Raw genomic sequence first — 9,380 nt, 5'->3', positions numbered from 1 at the left:
AATTAGAATCCATTGAAACTCAGAAATGTTGATCTCTTTAGAAAATTAGAATCCAGATGATATTATTGACTCTCGTAGTTCAGTTCCTTTTTATTCTTGAACACAGCTTTTAGAGTCTTGGCTGTGACCCAAAGCACTTTGTTTTCCAGTATTACCACCAGATACATAAATGCCACAGACACTTTAACTGGCTGAACCCTTTTGGATTGTGATTCAGCTTTGCTAGAATCCCCAGATAAAGGTGTCCAGAGTTCTTAAGCACACTCTTTTTGCTTTGGATCACGACTTTAACCGCTTAGTCTCAAACTTTTCACTTGACACCTTCACGCCACAAGCACATGGTTAGGGACAGCTTTGGTTGAGCCACTTAGGCCAAGATTTTATTCCTTTAGGCCCTCCTATCCATTGATACTCAAAGCCTTTAATCATTTTACCCTTGCTTTTTGGTTTAAAGGGTTATTAACTTTTTCAATCTGCCCTCCTTTTCCTGCATTTTTTTTGCAGTAATGGATTTTTCTCTTTTTATTTAATTTTTGGCCATTTTTCTTTTTTTCGCATGCATATATTATTTTTTTTCTTTTTCAACATGCTTTTTCTTTTTCTTTTTGCTGCTTTTTCTTTCTTCAAGAACCAATTTTTGGATTTTTCTTATTACCAATAATACTTTTCCTTTTTCATCATTCTTTCAAGAGCCAACATTCTTATATTCCAACTTCAAATATGCACTATTTATTCATACATATAGAAAACTAAAGCAATGCCACCACATCAAATTGATTAAACTATTTTTATTATAAACTTGAAATTCATGCATCTTAATTTTCATTTTCAATAAATGATCCACCCAAAAACTATCTCTCAACAATTTTCTTGCCGGCAAGTGCACCGAATTATCGTCAAGTAAAAACACACAATAGAGTGAGGTTGAATCCCACAGAGATTGGTTGGTTGAGCAACTTTAATTGGAGAATTGTTTTAGTTGAGCAAAATCAGAAATTGAATTTGAGATTTGCAGAATGTAAATTTAGTGGGAAGCTTAAATTGAAAGAAATTAAATGTTCAGAAGATAAATTGCAAAAAATTAAATGACAGAAGCTTAAATTGCTAGAAATTAAATGGGAATGGGGATTAAGCATGAAATTAAAGAGCAGAATGTAAAGAGAATGGGTAGATCAGAGAATCGGGGGTTCATTGGGATCAGAAGATGTGTTAATTCTCCGGATCAAGTTCATTTTCATCTCTTCTTCAATCAATACATTTGTTGATCTCCTTGGCAATCTTAGGTGATTATATCCCAATTTCTTGGCAATCTAATCTCTCTAAGCATGAACAAATTCCCAATTCCTTGATTTAAGTGCTCATGGGAAGAGATGAAGTATGGTTACTGATTATACCATACATATTCATAGATCAAAGTGTTGGTATGATTATATGTCACAATATCCATCCAAACCCCAATCTAATCCAATGTCAGAAAGTATTTCTAGCATGATCTCCTCATTCCTCTTCCAAGGTTCAGAGGAGATCCAATTATGAATAGATTCTTTCCCAAGATAACTATCCAATTGGATGAAGATCGAAAGCTTTCTAGCAAAATCAAGAAAAAAGAAAGAAGAAGATGAATGAAAACTAATATTGATCCATTGAATTACACAGAGCTCCCTAACCCAATGAAATGAGGTTAGTTGTTTATTGCTCAATTCAATTTACAGAAAAAGAAAAGTGCAGAAAAAAATAAAGAAAATACAAAAGAGACTAAAAGAAAAGTACAGGAAATGAAAATCAGAGAATTGAACTCCTAGAGCCCCCCTCAGGGCCTCCCAAGAGCTCCTTCAATCTTCATCAATTCTTCTATTTATAACCCTCTTCTCATCTTCAATTGGATCAAGTAATTGGATGTGGGTCGTGGCTAAAGCAGTTAGGAGTGATTCTTTAGTGATGGGCATCAGCAACTAACTTTCATATTCTGTATAGGTGCAATTTGGAATTGAATTGGCCTTAACGTTGGAGTCCACGTTTTATGGCCAACATTGAATCAACTGTCTTCTTAAAAATTCAATTCTACTTGCTGTCATTGGCATTTGACTCAACGTTGGAGTGCCAATGTTCTTCTACCCACGCGTACGCGTGCTTTGCGCGTCTGCGCACTTGGGGGTCAAAATGCACATCCACGCGTGCGCGTGATGTACGTGTGCGCCAGGATGCAAAAATCCCAGTTCCAGATTTTGCTTTCTCATCGCGCACATTGGCTTTAGCGTTGGACTACAAACGCTCCCTCCAACGTTGGCACATCCACGCATGCGCGTTACCAACACGTGTTTGTGGATGCTAAATTTTCAAATTCCAAAACTGAATGTTGCACATCAAGCCGTTACTTTGTCCTCTTGTCAACATTGCCAATTTCATGCCCACTATGGACTATTATATATGGTTGGAAAGCTCTAAATATCAGCTTTCTAACCTAACTAAAATCATTTCAATTAGACATCTGCAGCTCAAGATATATTCCTTTAAAGGGAACAGGGTTGCTGGCGTCGGTGTGCAACATTGGAGGCAATGTTGGCACACCAACGTGGTCGAAAATGCCAGATTCTGGAGCCCAAAACCATTGTCCACCCTATACTATTATATATTGTTGGAAAGCCTGGAATGTTTAATTTCCAATGCCGTTGAAAGTGCATCATTTGGAGCTTCAAAGCTCGAGTTATACTCCATCGAAGGTGCAGAGGTCAGCTGGCCTTACTACAGGTTGGTACCATGTTCATCTATGCATATTTCGGGGCTGTTTTCTCGCTCAATTTTAGTGTCCACCATGTAGTTCCATATATTCTTGGAGATCTCTGGATTTCTACTTTCCAATGCTATTGGAATCACCTCATTTGGACCTCTGTAGCTCAAGTTATTTATGTTTGAAGTATACCCCTTTCAGGCTGTTGGGAGCAACGTTTCCAGCAACGTTGGAGCACCAACTTTGGCTCCAATGTTGCTTCTCTTTGCTTCCTTTCATGGCTTTCTTGTTGCTTCTTTGCCTTTCCTTTTCTTAGCTTCTTCTTACCTATCATCAACCAAACAAAATACATCAAAGTATTGCCTTAATCACAAGATAATGCATCATTCATAGCATCAAACAATTCTTTGCATAAATCTCATAAAAATGCACAAAATTAACAATGCTTGAATGAATCAAGGTAAGCATGAATTTCTCATCCAAATACTTATTTATTGCTTAAGAAATGGCTTGTGAAACTAGCCACGATGCCCTGGCATCACAACACCAAACTTAAATCTTTCTTGTCCTCGAGCAAGTGATAGAACATGAAAATACAAGAGATACAAGACCTTATTCAGAGAATTCAAATGCTTGGATCATGGAGTTTCATGCATGGCAACTTAGGTTCATGTTTTTGCTGGTTTCTAGGCTCTCATATGCTCTTAGATTCTCACTCTATTGCCTTTCTATGAGGCTCTTATTCTTGATCCTTAACTTAGCTCTGTTTTTGTTTTCTTTTCTTCTTTAGAGCTTATTACTTTCTGTTGCTAAGTGTTCTGTGTTGAGATAACTCTTTAGGAGAGGCTTTCAGCCAACACTCCTGTACCAGTTGGTTCAAGGTGCTAGGTATTGAAACACCCCTAAGGACTTAATTACCCAAGTCTCTCCTCAGCACATACACACCACAGGCACATGGTTTGTTATTCATTCTTTAAACCTTAGTGTCCAGCACCTCTTTGGGTTGCTAAATGTTTTGTGACAAGGTTGCTCTTGATAGTGGACTTTCAGTTGACAATCCCGGGTTAGTTAACCCAAGTTATCAAGTGCTGAAGCACTCCTAAGAACTTACTCATCTAAGCAGATCCTTGCACAAAAACACCACAGACACATGCCTCAGGTTTCAAACTATTTGTGCCCAGCTTTAATTTGTGCTCTTTTCTTTCGTTTTCATTCTCTTTTTCTCTTTTTAGGATCTTATTAATTCATTTAAGTTTCATAGAATGCACTTCAAGTTCATAATTCAAGAGATATCTTAGCCGTGTACCTTATTAATGAATCAACATAGCTAGCACCTACCACCACAACACTAGGACTTAATTATGCACATTGGAGTTCACTTTTGTCTTTCACAGCAAATTCTCATAGTTTCTTTTATTAAGATCAAGGACACAACATACAATTCAAGCAAGATGAAAATGAAGTAGTTACTTAGACTAGCAGCCCAAAATGATAATAAAGAAAGACACAGAAAGTAAAGGTTCATGTAAACAGGGCACAATCATACTTCCAATTGAAGAACTACAAACCAAAAATAGTTAAGTAATAATACAACCTCTTGGTGTCTTCTTTTTTCTTCCTTCTCATCATCATACCTAGGTTTTGTATCCTTCTTATCTCTTTGGATGATGGTGCATAGTTCTTCCAAGATATTGATTGATTTTCTACAAAGTTATTGGAAGTTGCTTGCTCCCCATGCACTTGAGAAACAGTTAGTATACATGTATGCTTGTGATTTTCTAGACTTAAGTTGGTGTGGACACCAAACTTAGTTCCTTGCCTAATGTAACAGATTGAATATATGCAGAAAACCTCATATGCTTTTATTAATAAAACAACTATGAACTAGAAAGCAACGAATTGTTAAGTAAGTTCCCTGATTGTTTAGAGTTAGTGACTATTAATACCAGGGGTTAAAATGTGCTTTTAATAAAATCTTTGGTGGAACACCAAACTTAGAATCCTACATTCACCCTTTGAATTATTTTGGTGTGCAACACCAAACATAGCTCCTTGCAATACAGAGAAATCTACTTAACTCTTTTATTGAAATAACTAGGAAAAGAAAAAATACATCTAGTTGGATTTCCTCCCAACAAGCGCTCTTTTAATGTCATTAGCTTGATATTTTAGTCTTGAATTTCTTCCTCTTCTTCCAGTTTGTTAAGAGGAATGACCTCCAGTAGAAAAAGGAGACAGTTAATGCCCTTTGTTGTGAGTGCCTTTTTCCAGCAAGCTTTCTTTTGTAATTGACTTGAGTGAACTTGCTTGTTGGATCAGGGGTTAGATTGCTTGTATTTACTGCCTTCACATCTTTGATCTCAAGACTTGGGTATTGTTGGATAATTGGAGCAAATTATTCATCAATAGCTTCTTGAATTGGTGGTTCACTTGGTTCAAGGATCTCTTTCACTTGCTTTACCAATTCCTCAATTTCATCCTCATTAAGCACTTCTCCCCTCCTTAGACTGATGGCATGATATTCTTCCCCTGGCACAGGAAAGACATTGGTTGATTCCTCAACAAAATATTGTGCCAATTGTCTCATTTGTTCTTCTTGGTTTCTCCTTAAGATTTCCATATCTTCAATTACCTCTCTTACATTTTGCTTTTGAAACTCACTGAGTTGGGCAATGAAGAGGTATCTCTTGGAGAGCTCTTCTATTGCAACTTCTAGGAGATTTTGTGGAGGTGCATTGGTTGGACAATTACGGGATGATAGTCCTTGATAAATGGGGTATGCAACATTAAAATCCCTTCCCAAGCCAAAATTTCTGTAGTTGTCATAATAATATGAACTATGTTGTGGTTCTGGGAAGTACCCCATTTCATGTTCTTGATACTCCCATCCACCATGAGCATAATAACATGAATCATTCTGTGGTGGTGGAGAGTTTCCCATGAAATTTGCTTGACCAAAATATGATGGATGCTCCTTTTTTTTCTTGCAAAAAGCTCTGTCTCAAACAATAATCACCAAAAGAAATTGGAACCTCCATTGTCATAAATGAGGGATCCTTAGTGAGGCAATATTACAAACAGCTTAAAGTGCAGAGAATAATATTAACAAACTGAAACAAAAATTAATTAACAAAAGAAAAGAAAAACTGCTCAATCTAGTTATCCTCCAATTTAATAATTATCAATACAAAACCAATCCCTGGCGACGGTGCCATAAACTTGATTCACCCGAAAACTGTCTCTCAACAATTTTCTTGCCGGCAAGTGCACCGGATTATCGTCAAGTAAAAACTCACAATAGAGTGAGGTCGAATCCCACAGGGATTGGTTGGTTGAGCAACTTTAATTGGAGAATTGTTCTAGTTGAGCAAAATCAGAAATTGAATTTGAGATTTGCAGAATGTAAATTTAGCGGGAAGCTTAAATTGCAAGAAATTAAATGTGCAGAAGATAAATTACAAGAAATTAAATGACAGAAGTTTAAATTGCAAAAAATTAAATGGGAATGGGGATTAAGCATGAAATTAAAGAACAGAATGTAAAGAGAATGGATAGATCAGAGAATGGGAAGTTCATTGGGGTCAGGAGATGTGTTAATTCTCCGGATCAAGTTCATTTTCATCTCTTTCCCAATCAATGCATTCAATGAACAAATTCCTTGGCAATATAATCTTTCTAATCATGAACAAATTCTCAATTCCTTGATTTAAGTGCTCATGGGAAGAGATGAAGTATGGTCACTGATTATACCATACATATTCATATATCAAAGTGTTGGTAGGATTATATGTCAACGATATCCATCGAACCCCAATCTAATCCAATGTCAGAAAGCATTTCTAGCATGATCTCCTCATTCCTCTTCCAAGGTTTAAAGGAGATCTAATTATGAATAGCTTCTTTCCAAAGAAAACTATCCAATTGGATGAAGACCGAAAGCTTTCTAGCAAAATCAGGAGAAAAGAAAGAAAAAGATGAATGAAAACTAATATTGATCCATTGAATTACACAGAGCTCCCTACCCCAATGAAATAAGGTTAGTTGTTCATTGCTCAATTTAATTTACAAAAAAAGAAAAATGCAGAAAGAAATAAAGAGAATACAAAAGAGACTAAAAGAAAACTGCAGGAAATGAAAATCAGAGAATTGAACTCCCAGAGCCCTCCTCAGGGCCTCCCAAAAGCTCCTTCAATCTTTAACAATTCTTCTATTTATAACCCTCTTCTCATCTTCTTTTTATAACTTTCATGTTCTGTATAGGTGCAATTTGGAATTGAATTGGCCTAAACGTTGGAGTCCACGTTTTGTGGCCAATGTTGAATCAAACGTCTTCTTAAAAAATTAGTTCTACTTGCTGTCATTAGCGTTTGACTCAACGTTGGAGTGCCAACGTTCTTGTACCCACGCATACGCGTGCTTTGCGCGTCTGTGCACTTGGGGTCAAAATGCACATCCACGCGTGCCCGTGATGTACACGTGCACGTGGATGAAAAAATCCGAGTTCCAGATATTGCTTTCTCATCACGCACATTGGCCTTAGCGTTGGACAACAAATGCCCCCTCCATTGTTGGCACATCCACGCGTGCGCGTCACCTACGCGTGCGCGTGGATGCTAAATTTTCAAATTCCAAAACTGAATGTTGCACATCAAGCCGCTACTTTGTCCTCTTGTCAACATTGCCAATTTCATGCCCACTATAAACTATTATATATGGGTTGAAAGCTCTAAATGTCAGCTTTCTAATCCAGCTGGAATCATCTCAATTGGACATTTTCAGCTCAAGTTATGCTCCTTTGAAGGAGATAGGGTTTCTGGCGTCGGTGTGCAACGTTGGAGGCAACGTTGGCACACCAACGTGGTCAAAAACGCCAGATTCTGGAGCTCAATCCCATTGTCCACCCCATAATATTATATATTCTTGGAAATCCCTGAATGTCTACTTTCCAATGCCATTCAGATCACATCTTTTGGAGCTTCACAGCTCAGGTTATACTCAATCGAAGGTTCAAAGGTCAGCTAGCCTTACTACAGGTTGGTACCATGTTCATCTATGCACTTTTCGGGGCCGTTTTCTCCCTCAATTTTAGTGTCCACCATGTAGTACTATATATTCTTGGAAAGCTCTTGGTTTCTACTTTCCAATGTTATTGAAATCAGCTCATTTGGAGCTCTGTAGCTCAAGTTATTTATGTTTGAAGTATACCCCTTCATGCTATGAGGAGCAACGTTTCCAATAACGTTAGAGCACCAACTTTGGCTCCAATGTTGCTTATCTTTGCTTCCTTTCATGGCTTTCTTGTTGCTTCTTTGCCTTCCCTTTTCTTAGCTTCTTACCTATCATCAACCAAACAAAATGCATCAAAGTATTGCCTTAATCACAAGATAATGCATCATTCATAGCATCAAGCAATTCTTTGCATAAATCTCATGAAAATGCACAAAATTAACAATGTTTGAATGAATCAAGGTAAGCATGAATTTCTCATCCAAATACTTACTTATTGCCTAAGAAATTCATGAAACTACACTAAAACAAACTATAAATGGCTTGTGAAACTAGCCAAGATGCCCTGACATCAATAAAATTTTTTTTTAAGTAAGGTAATAGATGCATGGAATAATTCATAACTTTAAGACATAAATGCAAATGATCATGCAGTAAGAACAAGAGAATAGACAATAAAAAATACAGAAAATAGAAAAATAACATAAGAAAAAGGGGATAAAGAGAATGAATCCACCTTTAACAGCAGTGGCTAGTACTCCTCCTTGAGGATCCAATGTAGTGCTTGATCTCTTCAATGTCATTCCTTTGTCTCTGTTGCTCTTCCTTTATAGCTCTTTGATCTTCTTCTATACTTAAGAGTGGTAGAAGTCACAAAGCAAAGCTTTTGCAACACCAAACTTAAGAGTTTTGCTCATCCTCTAGCAAATATGAACAGTGGGGAAGAATAGAGCAGAAGAGGGTAGCGTAGGTGGTGATTCTGTGGGACCTACTGGTCATGAGAGGCTAGGGAATTCGAATTCCCTACCTTTGCAATAGCATTTGAACGCCTAGGGTCTGCTCCCTGGCTGGCGTTCAACGCCAGCTATGCTGCCCATTGGGGGCATTGAATGCCCAGCCAGTGCTCCTTGGCCATCCAGAGTGTTCTATTTTCACTGCTGAACAATTCTGTCTCTGTTCTAATTGCTACACATGATCATGACCATGAAAGAAAACTTTAAAGAAAAATAAAAGAAATAGAAATAATTCATTAAGGTTGGGTTGCCTCCCAACAAGCGCTTCTTTAATGTCATTGGCTTGACAGACAGCTCCTTTCAAGCAGGAAGATAGTCATAGGGAAATAAATCCTTACTCCTTATTGGGAGCTTCCTTCTTGTGCTCTCATGGATTGGCTTAATACGCTCAAGGGACAGGATCTTTTTCACTACCTGAGGTAGGGTGGGTTTGTAGCAATATGCTGGTGTCCCTTTTTGCCACTTCCCTCTTCCATGGTGAATACCATGATGAGATAAGTGAATACCACCATCTTCCATGGTGAAAAGCCTTCAGTAGGGATGTTTTTGTTTTCCCAACCCCTAGGCATCTTTCTTTTAGGGCCTTCCTCTATTGTGATAGTCTAAATCCAACACCAAACTTACATTTGGTC

Source organism: Arachis hypogaea, chromosome 4 (genome assembly GCF_003086295.3).
Source record: "Arachis hypogaea cultivar Tifrunner chromosome 4, arahy.Tifrunner.gnm2.J5K5, whole genome shotgun sequence".
Taxonomy (NCBI): Eukaryota; Viridiplantae; Streptophyta; class Magnoliopsida; order Fabales; family Fabaceae; genus Arachis; species Arachis hypogaea.
The sequence above is the reverse complement of the archived record's forward strand: the minus strand, read 5'-3'. Positions refer to the sequence as shown.